General features: G+C 37.7%; 1 protein-coding gene across 1 annotated transcript in view; it reads right to left on the bottom strand.

Annotated features, from left to right (window-relative positions):
• Positions 1-19,202, bottom strand: part of LOC103255563 (focadhesin-like) — a gene marked incomplete at its 3' end in the record, with an annotated part of 146,851 nt that overhangs the window by 127,285 nt on the left and 364 nt on the right. The window lies entirely within an intron of this gene.

Below are 19,202 nucleotides of genomic sequence, written 5' to 3'. Positions count from 1 at the left end.
ACATGTGTTTTGTCATTTTAATAAGGTTACCAAAATATAAAAATCTTACCTCAGCTTCCAATAAGTCTTTAGAAATAGAGTATACAACTTTCTGATACCCAAATCACTTCAAGCACAGAAATCCATCATTAAAGGATGTCGTAAAGTGAACAGCAACAAAGAAAATTTTTAAATGATAAAAGATTATTTTCTTTGTTAGTCATTTTTACCAATGCTTTATGAAAAGAGTAATATGGAAAAGAGGTCAACGTAATTTAACCAAATAGATTCAATTATGTTTAAACTATTTTAAAACGTACTTCCTCCATTTTCAAGGAGAAATACCATTGTAATTTTCCCAATTAGACTCCTAGGAAATTTTACACTAAAATAAAAACTCTTACTTTAGAAAAGAATTATACAGACCGATTACAAGTTTAATGGTAACATTTTTCTTGATTGCTGTAAAATGACCAATCTCATTTGCTATTTTTCATAAAAACTAAATTATTATACTAATGTAGAATGAGATATGGTTTAGTCATTAATTTGCATACTTAGTGCTAATACAAGCTAAAGATGAAATGAACAAAAACAATTTTACAGGAAGATAATAAATTTATTTATTGTTAACTAAGTCAATGTAGCCCAGTGTGAACATGGAGAATATCTCTATATTCCAGTCCTTAATGGGCACAATCACAAAAACAAAGTAGTCATTGTACTCTTAGAAGGACTATCCTGGTTGGGCACAGTGGCTCACACCTGTAATCCCAGCACTTTGGAAGGCAGAGGTGAGAGGATTGCCTGAATCCAGCAGTTCAGGACCAGCCTGGGCAACTTGATGAGATCTCATCTCTACAATAAATTTTTTTTTTAAATAGCCAGATATGGTAGCACATGCTTGTGGTTCCCACTACTTGGAAGGATTAGGTGAAAGGATCACCTGAGACCAGCAGGTCAAGGTTGTGGTGGCCATTAGCATGCCACCGCACTCTAGCCTGGGTGACAGAGTGAGACTCCTACTCAAAAATAAAAAATAAAAAAAGAGCTATCCTGAAGACATGCAAATGAGTAAGATGAATAGTGCACTATGAAGCAATGACATACATTATTTTACAAACCGTAAAACTGTCCACAAACACCTTTAATCTAATTAAACTCAGTGCCTTCCATATCTCTATCATCAGGATGACAGAGCAACTTGACACAGAGAGCAAAGCACATGGGCTGAGGAGAGGGGGAAACACACACCAGGATGCAAATCCTGGCCCCAGCATTAATCATTAAGGTTTAAGTAAATTACTCTCTTGGCGCCTGGTTTTGTGACTAACAGTATAAAATGTGCCTGAAGCCAAGAGGGTCTTGAACTCAATGGGCACTCTAAAAATGTGTTTTTCCCCCCTCTTTTGATACCACATAGGATAGTCAAGGAAGGTAAATGATGGAAAAGAATTTGAATTTAAGTGATAAGTGGGGAGTCACTCAAAGACCAGGGTGGGATATTGTGAGTTACCAGATTGAGAAATCTGAGAAATAAAGACATCAGCCCCAAAGTTAGGAAATGCCTAAGATTCCCATTCAAAATATAGTTGACTTTTAACTCACATGCTGAAAACTTTTCAATAGCTTCCCACTGCACTTTGTAATAATATCCAAACTCCTTATCACAGCCCAAAGGTAACTTTCCCTCAGTCGGGGCACTTCTGCCACACTGACCTTCAGTTTACTCACCAAGTTCTTTCCACATCTGGGTCTAGAATTCTCAGGTCCCTCTGCCTCAAGGGAACTTGCCCTTGTGGTTCACTTGTTCAAGCAGCTGATTCTTCTCTCTTCATATCTTCCCTTGAGCCTTCCCTATCCCATCACCACCACCCAACCTCAAGGAGTTCCCTATCTGCTACCACAGTGACCCACTATTGGACCCTTCATAGTTTTTTACCACAATCTCAAATGATTGCCATTTTCTTATTTCTGCTTCTCCATCCAATCTTCCCTTGTCCCAAAATGCAAACTCTTTAAGGCAGGAAATTGGTCTCTCTTTTTGATCACTAACTCTCCAGCATATAACAAGTACCTATTCAATAAAGACTCACTGAATAAACACAAAGTATAACACAGGATTTAGAATACCATGTTGTATTAAACAGTTTCTATGTGTCTAGCACTCCACAAAACACTTTAATTCTGCTGGATCTTCACAATAACTTTGAGATAGATATTATTAATTCCATTTCCCACATGAGGAAATAGGGTCTCAGAGAGGAAGGTCTTGCCTGAAGTTACACAGAGGAATTAACTGCCATGATTTATTGAAAATTTTACCATGTGCCAGGCAGGTACTGTCGAAGTTTTTTACAAGTATTCTCTTGCCCAATATTCAAAACAACCCCATGACACAAGTACTATCATTAACCTCATTTTCACATGAAAAACAAAGTGAGGCAAAGAGAAATCAAGAGTCTGTTTCCAAATCTCATATGTTAACCATTCCTCTATAAAGTATAGTTAACACAAACTGTGCAAAATTAAGATAATCCACTAAAGTACTTCACTTGGAGCCAGATAAAAAGCAAGTATTTTTAAAATGTGAATTCTTAGTCTGAATCCAATACTTTGTATTTTCTATTATAACTTGCTGTATCTCAGGGAATTGAGTAAACCTTTAAAAGAATACCTGGGTTTGGATATAAATATCACTTATTTTTATATAGGCTTACATAGGTTCCCAAAGCAGCTCATCAGCATATGCAAATAGCTTTGTATCTCTGTATGTACTGCAATCCCAAAAACATGCAATCAAGTCTAAGGTGCAACAGTTACATATTAAAGGGATGCTCCATGCCCAGAGCTCAAAACACACACACACACACACACACACACACACACACACACACCCAAAAGAGTCAATCTAAACTTAACCCTCATCCACATGCACCATCACCAGCAATACATATCCCATATTTATATATGGTCTTTCATTGTATACTTTTACTTCATCATTGACTATTCAGTTTAAGTTCAATGAGCATCTAACAAAAGATAAAGATTCATCACTTTCATCATAGCAATCAACGCCAATCCATGTTAAGTCTGTGTTTCTTGCCACTGATACTACATTTTTTACATATCTACATGTTTTTTTTTAAATCGGTAAATAATCACTGAAAAAAATGAAAGCAATGATTTGCCCAAATGATTGTTCAAACACTGCCACACACAGATGAAAACACAGCCACAAATGAATACTTGCCTGGCAGGTAACCCAACCATGTGACAGTTCAAAACACAGCTCAGTGAGACAGGGAAATTTGTGCATGGATGAGTTCACTCGTAAAAACAGGGTTTGAAATAACATGGCACGTTCAGGAAGAACCGTCCAGGAGCAGGAAGACCAAGAGGAAGTCACAGCATGTTCTTCCACAGTTTCTGCAGCTGACTCAGAAAAAAAAGAGCTTGAACTACAACTAGGTGTCACACTCTGGGCAAACAGAATATGAGGATATGGTTTGAGAGGGCAAATTGGAGAGCTAGGATCAGACAGTCTCAAACGTCGCTTTCAACTCTGAGAGGGCTAGAATCACTCCTCAAGACCTTCTTGTCTCATTCTGAAGGGCCTAGTTTCCACCTGTGGAGCAGTTGCACCTGCTGAGATGCCAGTGAAGAGGAACCTCAAGTGGAAAGGATTCCTCACTGACCGAAGCAGCTGCATTATTTCCCTGGACTTTTGAATTTCTTAAGGGAAGCAGCTGTATCTTGTTCACCCACTGCAGGACCTGGCATGGAATGAGCAGTTAATAAGTGTTTGTTGAATTGCTGTGTTTAGCACAGTATCTAATAAACAACAGACTAAAAAGTGTTAGAATCAGGATCCCACTGTTTATTTTGTGTTCAGAACAACTTTCCAGAACAGAAAGTGAGAAACAGAGAAGAATCTATGTCTCTCTCACTAATTAAGACTCATGAAACAAAGACCAAAATAAATTAATAAGAACCAAAAGCAGAAAAATAAATTTGTAAAGAACTTTATTTCCAAATCAATACAGTTAACTGAATTCAACTACCAACACATTGAGGAATTGAAAATAATTAGTTCTTAGATACACTCTTACTCTCAGCTTTTTTTTTTTTAGCTGAACAAATAACTTTTGTATAGATAGTTCCAGAGTGAACTAAAGCCAAGTTCAAATCCAAAATCAGCATAACTCACACTAGTGAGATTTTATTACACTGTTATTTCATTTAGGTACATTTTATTTTAAGAAAGTCAAAGTACACATGCAAAAGCTCACAAGATCATTTCTTTACTGTTTCCAGCTGAATGTAATAAAGATATAAAATGGGACTTTGTTACTTGAATACACCATAAGTTTTACATCCATGCATCAACTGACAGCTATTATTTATCATAGCTATGCTCTTTTTTCAATTTTTATTATAAAGATATGGGGTACATTTCAGGGTTAGGTGTGTAAACATTGATCATGCAGGCACCCTTGTTGATGAGGTATGCCCCTCCCTCCCCTAGCAGTTTCCCTCAACTGCCAATCCCATTCCCTCACCCCGACAGTTTCCCACTACTGCCACTCACTTTCTTATGGCACTATCATTCTACAAAAAAGATACCTGCACACACATGTTTGTTGCAGCTCTATTCACAATAGCAAAAACATGGAACCAACCATGTTGCCCATCGAAGTTGGACTGGATTTTTACAATGTGGTACATATACACAATGGAATATTATGCAGCAATAAAGAAGGACAAATATATGGACTTTGCAGCAACTTGGAAGGATTTGGAGTCAATCATATTCAGTGATTTATCACAGAAACAAAGAACAGAGTTCCGTATGTTCTCACTCATAAACAGACCTTGAACAATTATAGTTATGCTCTTAATCTGCTATATATTACAACCCTTTAAAAACTTACAGTTTCAGGATGGATGTAGTGGCTCACACCTGTAATCTCAGCACTTTGGAAGGCCATGACAGGCGGATCACTTGAGTCCAAAAGTTTAAGACCAGCCTGGGCAACATGGTGAGACCTCATTGCTACAAAAAAAAATTAGCTGGGCATGGTGGCACACGTCTGTAGCCCCAGCTACTTGGCAGGCTGAGGAGGGACAACTGTTTGAGCCTAAGAGTTAGAGGCTGCAGTGAGCTGTGATCATGCTATGGTCATACCACTGCACTCCACTCTGAGAGAGATGCTGACTCAAAAAATAAAAAAATCAGAACATCACCTCTGTGTATTTCCCATTGGGGTAAAAGGCATTTAAAATATATATCTGCCCCAAAAAAGTAACACTTACCAGTACTTACCAGTGGTCTACTATATGGCTAGTATTAGTCATGGTTGTTTATTTATAGAATGCTTAATAATAATCAGATATTAGTTAACCTTCACAATTATTCTGAACAAAAATTCATTAGCAAATCATTTCATGTCAGCACAGAAATATCAAGCAGTACATTCAAGAATTATAAGAGTATTCTGAAGCCGGGCTCGGTGGCTCAGCCTGTAATCTCGCGCCTTTGGGAGGCTGAGGTGAGTAGATTGCCTGAGCCCATGGGTTCGAGACCCGCCTGGGCAGCGAGACCTCATCTCTACAATAAATCAAAAAATCAGCCAGGCATGGTAGCGCGTGCCTGTAATTCCGGCTACTCGGAAGGCTGAAGCGGAAGGATCGCCAGAGCCCAGCAGGTCGAGGCTGCGGTGGCCGGGAGCGGCCACTGCACTCCAGTCTGGGTGACCGAGTGAGACTCCAACTCAAAAAAAAAAAAAAAGAAGAGGATCCTGGAATGAAATGCTGCCAACCAAATGACAGAGTACAGTACATAGAATATCTTCAGATAAAGTTGATTTAAGAATTCTATTTAAACAAAGGAGGAGGAAGAAGAGGTCATAAAGTAGCTTCTCATGAGATTTTTTTTTTAATGTCACAAATTTTAAAACCAACACATACAATTTTCATACATACAGGCTTAATGGAACTTTTTAACATTGTTGAATGACTAAGTAAACACCTAAATGACTGCTTAGATGACAGCAGCAACCACTCCACAGACCAGCAGTTCACAACGAAGCCAATGTTCAAAGAGTTTCACTTCACCGTCAAAGACTATTTCGACTTCTCAGCCCAGATTCAAACACTGTCTATAAAATTGCTCCCAACTTGGTTTACCTCCAAATTGATACAAAGGTCCTCAGAGGTCAGATCAGCTTAGAAACAAAGCCACAGAAACAAGACAGAACCAACACAGTTCCCAGGGCCACAAGAGTCTTCCCAGTCCCCCTCCAAACCCATCACATGATTTCATAGGGAACCTAAGTACAATTAAGTTGAAAGTCTGGGGTAAGTCAAAAACTAAATCACTCTTTGAGAATGGGCAGTTTGGGTACCACTCACTGAGCATTTGACCTTACTTACTGTTTGACTCTTCTTGGCTATATCCCAAAGTGTGGAATACATTCCTCATGTTCTAGTCACCCTCCATTTCAAATATGAGGTAAGAGTATAAAAGGCTCAAAAGCAGGAGTACTTTGTGCATAAGTATTCACTGACTAATCTAAAAGGTAAACTAAGGAATACACAGATAAAATAGTGATAAGTAATTTTAAGCATTTATAAAGAGTTTTAAAAAGTAAAGAAATGTTTACAATAGGATAAAAAACTTGAGAAATTTTTATATACAACCATTAACACAACCAAGTTTTATATATATATAATATATATATATAATATATATATGTATATATATTATATATATAAAGACATATGATTAAGGAAAAAAGTAAATATTCAAAAATGCTGGCAAGGTTATTTCTAAATTACAGAATGATGGGTGATTACATATCCTATTATAGTATCCCTTACATTAAGCTTTTTTCTTTTTTATTATTTTAAATTAAATAGAGGTGGTTTTACCACAGCACACACCAAGACAAAAAGGCAAAATCTCATCTGATCCAATTACATCACTTATTAAGAACTATTTAATCAGAAAATTCCACTTTGAGTTATTAGAAGCTATAAAGGTCCTGCAGAGTTCCAAACAAGTAAGCTAACAGAATTACCTTTGATTCTAAATAGTTTGCCAGGAGATTAATCCATTTGTCTTGAAAAAAATTAAGTGTTCCTCCAGTGTGTTCGACTTCCTCCAACATCATTATAATCAAGTATAGTAGTCTCAGTACAGAGGGCAGATATGTTAACTGACTAAATTTTCAAATAGTTTATTTTATTTTAATTTTTCAAATACACGCCAATATAAAAAAAATCAAAATTTTGGTATTCAATATGTAAATTTTAGGGAGGTCTTTAAATGTTTTGGCATGTGTTAAAGAATAAAGGTCTTTTTGTGATATGGTGACATATGGACAGACACATGAGGGAAATAAGCATTACAGACAGAAGTAACACTAATGGTAACAACCTTGAGACTACAGAATAAAGCAGGGACCCAGATAACTTAAGCCCCTGCAGGGTGCTATAAGTCTTTGGATGTTCCTTAGTGAGATGGGAAGTCCTACATGGTTTGGGAAAGAGGGATGGCATATTTGATTGCCATTTTTAAAAGATTATTGTGGCTTTTATGAAGAATAGGCAGACCATATGAGGGCAAGGATAAAAAAAGAGAGATCAGTTAGAAGGTTACTGCAATAATCCAGGAGATAAATCATACTGGACAAGGGTAACAGCAGTGGAGATAGTGGGAAGAGGTCAGACTTTGGATATATTGTTTGTTTTTTATAGTTTCCCAAATTTATCCAGGTATGACTGATAGCTTGTGCTGCTATAACAATACCTGAGGTTGGGTATTCTTTTTAAAAGAATAGATATGTATTAGCTCAAAGCTCAGGGAACTGGGAAGTCCCATTCAAGGTGTTAACAGCTAACAAGAACCTTCCTGCTCTATCATCACATGGCAGGAAGACAAAGAGACAAAGGGTGGAGAGCCAAACTCATCCTTTTATGATGGCACTAATCCCACTCATGAGGATGTAGCCCTCATGGTCTAATCACCTCTTAAAAGTTCCACCTCTTAATACGGTAACAATGGCAATTAAATTTCAACATGATTCAAACAATAGCAGTTGACAAATAAAAACTGTAAATATTTAAGGTACAAAACAAGATGTTTTGACATATGTACACAATGTGAAATGATTCATGCATTAAGCTAATTAGCATATCCACCTCATCTAGTTACCAGTGTGTGTGTGTGTGTGTGTGCGCGCGCGCGTGCACGTGCATGTGTGAGTGTGAAAGAGAATACTTGAAATCTACTCTTAGTAAATTTCAAGTATACAATATGTTAACTACAGTCACTATGTTGTACATTAGGTCAAAGGGTACATACCTGAAGTTATAAGTATTTTGGATATATTTTGATAAAATTTGCTGACGGATTAGATGTAGAATATAAGAAGAGTGAAGGATGACTTCAAGGCTTTTGATTCAGATAACTAGAAGAATGAAGCAGTCATATACTGAAATGCAGAAGACTAAGGGAGTCATTCATCTCTTTAAAAAAGAATGCAGAAATGCATGAGTCTCCTAAATTCTTGGGGTACAATTTACTTTTAACCATGTCAGCAAGGAAAGGCTAATGACAATAGGATACCAAGTGCATAGTGTAAAAACTTCATCTACTTCTCAGACTGAGACCAATCTTGACTACACATAACAAATGTTAAAATTTGTATGCTTGGCTGCAGCCTGAATTACATTCAATTCATACTTAATACCAATGCTACAATGCTGTGGTCAACATCTGGCCCAGTCTTAACCATTTCCAAACCTTTAAGGTCTCAGATGCCCTCTAAGGCCTAGCTATCCCACACACATTTAAAATCTTATAAACTTGAAGGAGGGAGAGGGGTTGGGAGGAGGGAAGTGGGGGAGGAAGGAAACAGGCAAATTAGTAGGTAGGTGGGTAGATAATCCTCACTTCCCTACCTCCTCAGCCTTTATTGTCCACTCCATTTCATATCTCCATAATCAAATGTTCAATACATTCTGAAGGCATTGCATATGTGTGTAAATGTAGGATGGAGGTAGGGAGAACATTGGTTGCATTGTAAAAAAAAAAAATGTGAGGAAAGAAAAATTTTAAATGTACTTTTTTAAAAAAACTTTACAAATATGAAGTTACTTTGCCAATACATAATTTGATTTGTGAATGAGTAATCCATTTTTGCTAAAACTGTTGGGTTAAAGAATGCTAGGGAACTTTATATCAAAAGGATCAGGATGACCTCACCTCAATTCACTGATCCCACTTGCATCACTAAAAGTACGAAAACCAGACATTGCATCCTCATGAGGTGATGGAACAGGGTATACACAGGCTTCTGTAAGAATACTCTTGCCTAAAATAATTCAACATTAATTTACACAGTTCTCTAAATTTAATTACCAATTTATAAGAAATATATGAGAGAGGGGAACAAGGTGTCTCTTGTTGAACAATACCACTTGCAGAGCAACAGCTCAAGTCCAGAATTTGGGACATTTTACAGGACAAAGGACTCTGTTTCTCCAACAAATCAATGACATGGGAAAAAGAAGAGGTGAAAATAAAACACCTCTCTAATCCGAACAGCACCTTTCATTCCCATATAGAATAAGTGACTAAACAGACATAGTAACCACATTACATTATCTTTGGGAATCTTATTTGATTCTGATCTTGGCACAACTGAAAAATTCTGAAATATGAACTGTACTGGATAATATTTAGGAATTGGTGTTAATTTTGTAAAAGCTGATAATGGCTCAGTAAATATATCTTAATGAGAAAGTCCTTATTGGTTACAGATAGTTACTTTAAAAAAAAAAAGCTAGGGAGAAAAAAAGTGTTAGAAAGATAAAACAAGATTGACAAAATGTTGATGTTGTTGAAACTTAGTTCATTCACTATACTCCCTACTTATGTGTGTTTGACATTTTCCACAGTAGGATGCTTTTAAGAATAAAGGAAAATGGAGGAGGAAAGTAACTAGAGATTCTAAGATTTGAATGTGAACTGTTAAGAGAAATTATCTGCGTGAATGAAGATTTCCTTGATGGTATGCAGCAAAACCATGATACAAAAATAAATTGGAGGCTAGGACACACAGAGACTAACATTTTTATTCATAATCACTAATTTCAATGTTATGTTCATTATAATAGCTTCATTGTTCAGACTGATTTTTTAATAAGAGTATGCTATAAATTAGAATTTTAAATAACTTTATTTTGATTAGTAAAACATCTCTAGTATCTAAAGTTTTCAGTATGATATTTTGGAGGGAAGGAGGAGTCCAACAGTTAAGAAAAGATTTGAAAATTTTCTGCCTTAGACTATTCCTTTCACGTATTAACTGCTACAGCTTTGCTTTGAACCAAAAAAAAAAGTTATGATTTACAACTCAAAAACAAGAAGTTGCTATTAAGTACCAACAGCAGGTATTCCATGAGTTGACTAGAAAACGTGACAATCTTCTTGCAAAGAATAAATAGCCTGAGTGTGGATGAACACTTTGTCTAGAATCAATCTGTCTCTAAAAACAGTGGATCAAAAATGTACTTGCAAAGGAGGCCAGATAGTCGCCCAAAGCTTTTCCATAAAGCATGGAAGAGATACTAGACCTGAAAAAGGTTGTAGTACCTTTTATTCCTTCACTCAAGAAATACTTGTGTTTACCTTGGGTTAAACACTGTACTAAGCACTAGGAATACAGACAAAAATCCCTGCTTATAGATTACATTCCCAGTGGAGAGGAGAATAAACAAAATAGTAAATTATACAGCATTTTTTAAGATTAGTGCTATGTATAAAAGTAAACCAGGGCAGGAGGATCGACAGTATTAGAGAGGGGTTCCAATAGTAAAGAGAATGATCAGGGAAAGGCTCACTGAGGAGGAACTCGATCAAAGACTTAATGGGGCAGTCCTCATCTAGGAAAAGAGGATTACAAGCAGAGAGCAGCAGTTCAAAAGCAAGGACAAAAGCATGCCTTGAATGTTAGAGGAACAGCAAAGAGGCTCATTTGAGCAGATTATGGGAGGGAGGGAGGGAGTAGCTGGAAATCAAGTTGGAGAGGCAACAAATGGGTTAATTAGATCATGGCAAGTCTCATAGGTCAATGGGAAGACCTTGCCCTTTACTTTGGGTGGCAATGGGAACCCACTGGAGGGTTTGGGGTAGAAAAGTGATGAGATCTAACTCATGTTCTTGAAAAATCACTCTGGCTGCTGTGCTGACAACATTGTAGGGGGCAAAGACAGAAGAGATCAGTTAGAAGGCTATAGTAGATTGCAAAAAAAATGGTCCCAAACTGCTCCCAATCCCTGGATTAAAAAACCCTCTTGACAAAGTGATTTTACTGCTCCCCTCATAAAACAGTAGACTAATTCTCTAACCCTTTAACTGGGTTGAATTTGTGACCAGCCTTGACCAACAGCAGGGGAAACGAAATTACAAGAGTTCTGAGTCTGGGCCTAAAAAGGCCGTGCCACTTCCTCTTGTTCTCTTGCTTACATTAGGTCACCATGTAAAGAAACATGGAATAGTTTCAGATACAACCAGCTGAGGTCTCCAAACCTACCAGTCCCTATCACCACATGAGAGAGCACAGACAAGACCAGCCAAAGAGCTTTCCCCTATCCCGCTCGAAGGCCAACCCAAATTGCCAAACTAATAAATGATGGTTGCTATAATACACTAAATTTTGAGGTTGATGGCAATAGATAACTGACACAGAGGCTACAGCAAGATCTAGGACACAGACAATGGGAGCTTGGGCTAGGGTGAGAACAGTGAGTAGTGAGAAGTACCCAGATTCTAGATACATTTTGGAGATATAGCCAATAAGCTTTTCTAGGTTTTTGGCTTGAGTCACAGAAAGGATGGTGTTTCCACTAATTGAAACTTAAAAGACTATAGCTGAAGCAGGTAAAAGAGGAAATTAGGAGTTGAATTTGAGATATCTATTAGTCATTCAAATAGAAAATGCTGAGTAGGCATTAAATAATGGAGTCCAGAATTCAAAGGAGGACACTCAGACTGAAAATATAAATTTGGGAGCTAATAGGGAAGCATTAGTATTTAAAGATTGAATGATATAATCAAGGAATGTAAGGTCTAATAAGTAAGTCCTGGAGCACTCCAATATTAAGAGCACTCTCATCAGGTAGATAAGAAAGAACCAGTATAGGAGTCTAAATGGGAAAATGGGGTAGGAGGAAAACCAGGAATTGTGGCATATTTGAAAATAAGGGACGAAATTATTTTAAGAACCAGAAAGTTATTAACTGCCTCATAGGTCAACTAAGAGATAAGGATTATGAACTGACCTTTGGACTTTGTAAAATGAAAGTCAATAGCGACTTTGATGAGAGAAATTTTTTAGAAAGGTGAGGAAGAAAGCCCGTTTAAAGTGGTTTAAGAAAGAACAGAAGGAAAGTAACTGAACATGAGTACAGTTTTGTCATAAAGAGGAACAAAGAAATTGTGCAGTGGGTTAAAAGAGAAACGGGGTCAAGAGTTTATTAGTAGTAGTATTAGCAGTATTTTAGAGAAAGGGTCTCACTATGTTTCCCAGGCTGGCCTTGAACTCCTAGGCTCAAAGGGATCCTCCAGCTTCAGCCTCCCAAGTAGCTGAGACTATAGGCATATACCACTGCACCCAACTAAGAGATATTATTTTAATATAGGGAAAACAACAGCATGTTTGTATACTGAAGGGAATAGCCCCACAATGAGTGAAAATGCAGTAAGCAGAAGAGAGAAATTTTGGAGTCAAATCTTTGAAAAGGTGAAAGAAATGGGACCCAGTACATGAGTGAAGAGTTATCCTTAGAAACACAGAGACTGTTCACTGAGACTCTAGGTCCAAAAATAACAGGAAGGAAATCAGAGGGTATGCAGATATGCCCATCTCTCACAGCCATAGAAAATGTCATATGTATCAATGCATTTTTACACCACCTCTGAGCCCAGAACTGACCTAAAAATACTCAACATAACCTTCCGCGCATCCTACCAATAGAAGAGAGTTGGCATACATGATGAAATGTATTTGCCAAAGAATTTTGAGAGTTCAAAGTCAAGAGGAGGTATATAAAAGCAAAGAAGACACTGCCCATTCTTTCTCTGACAGATAACACATTCACTGGAGACATACAATTTTTTTTTAAACCTAGAAACAGTACTATACCAACTGTCCTACTCTAATAGAAACTATAATGACTTGATGGGTAAAGTTGACAACAGGAATCTGCATCAAAATTTGAAGTCCAAACTATCTGGAACTTCAAAGCTAGCCATATGCTTTAGAAAAGCTATCCCCTTACACCCAGATCTAACCTCTTTCTAATCTGCCTTCCTCTCCACTAAGCAGTCTCTCTCCCTTCCTCGAAACCTTTTACACTCTGATACAATAATCAACAAGCTTTCTCAAAACTTCAGCCTCTTCATTAGATGCTTCCCCTACCTCCTAGGCCTAACAAAAACTAAACTCTCCTTTTTTGGTGGCCCGCATCAGTGAAAGTCTAATCATCCCTCCAAGCTACAAGACCCAGAAGAATGTTTCCATACCCTGGATCGCCCATACCTTTAAGAGCATAAAATCCAAGTATCTTCTTCTCTCATACATAACCGATGGCTACCATAAGCAATCTAAGACTTCAGAAACTAGGATCATAGTCGAGTTCTCCATCCTGGGCACCACAGTCTTCTGGAGCCAATGTCTAGGTAAGTTATTCACCCAATGCACTACTAGTCTCACTGTTCTTGAACACCTCCTTTTCAGCCAACTACATCCACTACCAAGCCCTACACTCCACTAGCGCCCTAAAATCTTAAGTTCCACTATTCTACTCTGACCACAGAGTATTTCTTTTTGGCTCTCTCCCTTTTACCTGCAAACACTTATATATTTACTTCACCCAGACTTTTAATCCCTTGAACCAATGACTTTCTCTCAATCTTTCAGCCTTCTCCTGGCTTCATTGCCATCCCTATCCAGTCTAAACCTCACATTCCATCACTTTAAGTACTTTCTTGCCAATATTTTGAATTCCTAGGCCGGATGCAGTGGCTCACACCTGTAATCCCAGCACACTGGGAAGTGGAGAGGATTAACTGAGCCCAGGGGTTCGAGACCAGACTGGGCAACTTGTAAGACCTCGTCTCTACAATAAATCAAAAAATTAGCTGGGCGTGGTGGCATGTGCCTGTGGTTCCAGCTACTTGGAAGGCTGAGACAGAAGGATTGTCTGAGCCCAGCAGGCCAAGGCTACGGTGGCCTTGAGCATGGCACTGCACTTCAGTCTGAGCGACGGAATGAGACTCCGACTCAGAAAATATATATATATATTATAATTTTTTGAATCCCTCTGCATTTTTACCATGTGCACATAACAAAATCCAAATACTGCATCAATCCAACTATTCATCTTCTCTGGATCAACTGAATTTCATGGGCAAAAGTCACACAATTGTATAAACTAATGTTATTACAAATTAATGATCCTTGCTTATCTGACAAACCCTCCTAAAATCTCTAGTCAGCTCTCCCTCCCATTTCCTATAGCATTTGACACTTGACCAGTCTCTCCTCTAATTCTCTCCACCCTTATCCCCTAGAGATCCACTGTTCCTTCTCAGGCTTTTTTATTGAATCATCTTTCCTGTATGATACTAGTTCCCAGAGTTTCCCTTCTCTTTTATTCTTTCTTATTCCACTAACTCTCCCTTAGGCATCTCATCCATTCTCACACTGCTTTTAACTACCTATAAGACGAAAACATCCTAATATCTATCTTCAGCCTAGAATCCTCTCATCTCCAAACCAAAGAAGTCAAATGCCCACTAAACAGCACCAATTGTGTGACCCAAAGTCATGTCCACAACTGATCTAATTCTCCCCACACAATAAGATATTCCTCATGTGATTCATATCTTGGGAAGCCATAAACCTGGACAGTATCCCTGACTCCACTTCTTTCTCATCCCCCACATCCAACTGGCCACCAACTCAATCACCTTAATATATATTGAATCCATCCTATTATCTAATCCCCACTGCATTTGAGGAGCTCTACCATATTTTGCCTTCACACACACACAAAAACAGCTCCCTAATGGACATTTCTGTCTTACTCTACTACAATTCATTCTTCACATTGCCTCACAAAATTGATCTTAAATTTTCTTCCACGTAAAATCTATTACCCATAGATCGCCACAGCCTCAAGGATAAAGTTCAAAATGGTTAATATGATGGAGAAGACAGCTTTTCATTATTTGGCCTTTGTTTACTTATTAAACCTCATCTCTCTTTTCTCCATTTTAACACATTAAGGATCTATATTCTGTCTCTAATTTGTCCATTTGTTCTTACTGCTTTCTTGTGCCTGGAATGTCTTATCTCCATCCTCACCAACTAATTCCTACTCACTTTCAGCTTCAGTTTAGACAAAAATTCCTCCATAAAGCTTTCTCTGAATCTCCTCAAACCTCACACACTTCTCCACTGTATTATGCAAACAATTAATTATAATATTTATCTCATTGTATTTTGGCCTTATTGATGGTGTCCATGCAATACTGTAAGTTCCTTGAAGAAAAGTTAGGGAGCTGAGATCAAAGCAATTGCAGTCTTGGTCAAATGAAAGAATAAATAATGAATACAATATCTGTACTACCTCTGACTCTTCAAAAATTCCATTTACTTAAATGTTTCAACAATTCAAGACAACTTTAACAAAAAGGTTCCTCCTTTTTCCCCCATGTGTATATCTGAAAAGCATATGCTAAAACCTGAAGGTTTGGTTACATAAACCAACATGCTCAATGATTGTGAGAGTAAAACATATTTTGAAAACAGGTAAGTCAAAGGAGATGTGCCAAGAGAGAAGGGAAAGGGACACCCCAGCAGCCAGAAACTCTCATAACAAAACTACAGTTACTACACTCACAATTACTGTATAACATTTGTTCAACATGCTTCTCAGCCAAATTAGCAAGCAGTCATTCATCCAACCAAAAAGAGGTTAGAAGATATATTTTAATGCACTAAAAAGAACTAAAATCTTCAGCTTAGGAATCTGGGTAGAATACGTCATTGGTCCCTAGGCATGTGAAAAGATGAAGCTTTAAATAAATAATAACAACAAACTGGCCATTCATTTACTTTGAATTTTTAACTTCCTTTGGCCTAAAGAAATGTCTCCTTATAAAGAAAAATGAAATACTGTACAACACTTAAAGTCAAAGCTTTTGAAATATCTTCAAAATACATAAAATTAAAGTAACTCAGGCTAATTAAATAAAAGACAAGATAAATTTTTCAAAAATTTTAAACATATTTTTCCTTTTCAAATTTTTTAAGAAACTGGGTCTCCCTCTGTTATCCTGGCTGGAGTGCAGTGGCATGGCCACAGCTCATTGCAGCCTTGAACTCCTGGGCTCAAGCAATCTTCCTGCCTCAGTAGGAACGACTGAGTAGGCAGGATTACAGGCCTGCACCACCACACTCAGATAATTTTTTAATTTTATTTTTGTAGGGACAGGGTTTCGCTATGTTGCCCAAGCTGGTCTCGAACTGCTGGCCTCAAGTGATCCTCCCACCTCAGCCTACCAAAGTGCTGAGATTACAGGCCTGAGCCACTGCACCCAGTCTTAAAAATCATAAATGCAATTTTATTACCTCCAATGTGACTTGAATAGGTTAAAAAAACAATGAAGTTAGAAGTACTTGGGGGATCCAATTTATAGAAACTACATTTCACCCTACTGTTTGAAAATAAATGGGATCTTCCACATCACTTAAAAATTTGTTTCCAATCATTTAAATCAGGAAAAATCGACAAACATCCTTTGTCATCAGCTTAGCAAATCTTGCTTCTCATCACACACAATCTCCATCCAACTTATTAGTAACTGTGAATCAGACTGATATATTTATATAACTATACCACATTTTATTATACCATACATCTCTAGATCTACAGTAGATTTCACTTCTACTAAAGAAACATGTACTACCCACTTGATCAAAGTTTAAATTATCACTCTAATTTTCTTTTTGTAGCTAAACCAAGTTTATTGCTGTAAATCAAGAAATACTAATTAAGATCAAGTTTGGCTAGACCCACCAATAATCCTGGCACTATTATTTCTTTATATATTCCTCCAAATATAGCTATAATTGTAATTTTATTACAATTAAAATTTCATTATTTTTACAATGCTTAAAAATTCATGATTTTTAAGGCTGGGTACAGTGGTTCATGTCTGTAAACTCAGAAATTTTCCCTAGAATTTTATTCTAGAAAAGACTCCACCTTTTTTTTTTTTTTTTTTTTTGAGCTCTTAATTTTTTCCCCTTAAACTTCTCATCTTGATCAGGTTCATTTCAAGAACTGAAAGATCTGGCAAAAGCAAAATTTTGAAAAGTTATGTTTTCTTAAATTTCCCAGACCCCTAATAGTGATATATACACAATTTAATTCAACCAATGGTTTACAGACAATACCCAAAATGCATCATGAAGCTATGACTATTATGTCTTAGAAGAACAGTTTTACACAACATTTTACATCCTGAAAAAGGCCAAAAGATCTACTGGTAAGTACCATGAACCAATCAACAAATGAAAAACTTGTTACATCTATGGGAATTTTTATCTCAAACTAACGGTTTATTCACCTTGTGATCATCAGGCATCAGCTGGAGGCAATAATCAATTAAAATTCAGTAAATTTTAGGTTAATAAATGTTAAAATAGACATAATATTCATAGTCATTAGCCAAGCAATGGTAACTACCTAACATTAAACAAGTAAGGAAATAATCAAAGCAGCGATTTTACCACTAATCTACCAAAACAAATCAAAATGCTTTGAAAATTGTATTCTTATGCAATTGCTTCTCTCTCATGCCTTTATATGTAACATTAAAGAGCTCATGATTATTACATTTCAAAATTTAGATGAGTCATAGTGCTGTCTATGCAGAAATTGGATGTGAACCTAAACTGTCAACATGCATTTGCTTGCTAGCCAAAAAGTGAATGTGGACAGATACAATGCTCACTGAAACAGTAAAACATATAATCATAAAATACATCCTGTGTTTTTTAAATAGCCATTTCCTAACCAGTAATACCGATCAATAAACATGGCACCTACCCCTACTTTCCTTAAACATCTCAAAATTACAGAATACGTTTAATCCCAACCCCTCACTTCACAGATAGGCCACTGAGACCTGAAGTCATTACAGGTACAGTTAGCAGGATTACCCCTCAGGGTCACCATAATTTAAGGCGTATTGGAGGAGAAAGCAAGCAAAAGTGAATAAAATCCCAGGACAGCCCAATCTTATGAAATGGGGTCATAAGCTTCTATACTTAAATCTAGAACCTAAAAGTAAACCATCAATAAAAAAATTAAAAATTAAAAAAAAAAAAAAAAAACTCCATCTCAAATCCAAACAATAAAGCTGGCATACAAACTGGAAGAAAACGCAGGGAATGCCGACTCTAGAATCTAATTTAAGACCCTGACCACAGGGAAGCCATCCAAAAAGTTTGGAATGGATGACTGAATGACTACATGATAACTGACAGGATGACTGCATTGATTTCAAAAGCTCCAAATTCAGAAACCAAACTGAGGGATCAGGACGCCACAGCCGAAATCAAAACTCATGAAGAGTAGGTGGAACACAACTGCACATCTCCACAAAGCCGTCGCGGACCTTTCAATAAAGAGGCATACACTCTTTCTTCGGGTTAATTCCCGCAAGTGAGGACAGAGCCAGAGAGCCAGGTCTGAACCCAGGCCCTGCTCAGCCATAAGCCTTTGTAGTAAAGAGGACATGATCTGAGTGAGGCACAGGGAATGGAGGAGACGGTCACCCCAGGCCAGGCAGGTCACAGCCGGAAGCCCTGCTCTACCCTGGACCAAGAAATCGGCCAAGGGAGAGTGGGACGACAGCAACCTGCTGCAGGTAAGTGTGCAAGGCTCGCGCCGACAGGCTTCCGAGTCAGGATCCCACTGAGTCCCACCGCAGGCACCGCGGCCAGCCCCGCCCAGGCGTCCTGCAGCTCTCGAACCGCAGCAGGCCCAGTCCTCCAGAAGTTCGGAACCCAGACAGGTCAGGACCAGGGCACACCTCAGGTTCTGCCCTCTTCCCAGCCGCCCCTCGCAGCGACGCG

This window comes from Carlito syrichta, unplaced genomic scaffold, assembly GCF_000164805.1.
Source record: "Carlito syrichta isolate Samal-C Ts95f unplaced genomic scaffold, Tarsius_syrichta-2.0.1 Scaffold288255, whole genome shotgun sequence".
In the NCBI taxonomy this organism is placed as follows: Eukaryota; Metazoa; Chordata; class Mammalia; order Primates; family Tarsiidae; genus Carlito; species Carlito syrichta.
The sequence above is the reverse complement of the archived record's forward strand: the minus strand, read 5'-3'. Positions and strand labels throughout refer to the sequence as shown.